The following is a 714-nucleotide window of genomic DNA, read 5'->3' on the forward strand; positions in this document are numbered from 1 at the left end:
GCTCCAAGATTCATCAGCCGGGAGACCTTGAAGAGGTAGATTAATTGCTCTCTAAAGCTTCATTTTTTTCCTCTATAAAACAGGATGGTCATGGTGTCATGCTACCCTGTTATGTAAATGTGTTATGCAAATTTGAGTTATGCAAATGTGAAAAGCTGCAAGTCCCCTTAAATTAATAAAAAATTGAGGTTGTGTGACTTCAAAGTCGGTGAGTCAAGCGGGTTGTGATGACAGTGATTGCCACATGACATCACTTGAATGCGCCAAAGCAAATAGTTGCCATCAACATTGATCTGTCTAGAATCTAGAGCTGTTCATGTCGCTCATAACTCTTGATAGTGACATTAATGTCTAATGTACAGTCATCTTAATATTCGGCTTTATCATTTAAAATATTTTCTCCACCCTAGCATGATGTTATCCCAGTGTTCATTAAGTGGTGGCACTGGTGCCAAAAAGCACTCCAGAATCAATGACTTTGTAATGGAAGTTAGCTATGAAACACTGTGAGAAAAGCCCAAGTAACTGTCAGTGTCATGCCATGTGGTGAAACAGCAGAGATTTTAGTGCTTAGTAAATAAAATACAAGGGAGAAAAAATTCTACAGTGATTGAAGATCCCTCTCCTTTTTCTTTTAAAGGTTTATTTACGCATACAGAACTGGGGTACAGGCCAGAGGTGCAGGGGTGGTGAGAGGATTCACCAGAGACAGAG

The sequence above is a fragment of the Condylura cristata genome, unplaced genomic scaffold (assembly GCF_000260355.1).
Source record: "Condylura cristata isolate star-nosed mole 26May11 unplaced genomic scaffold, ConCri1.0 scaffold00015, whole genome shotgun sequence".
Lineage (NCBI taxonomy): Eukaryota > Metazoa > Chordata > Mammalia > Eulipotyphla > Talpidae > Condylura > Condylura cristata.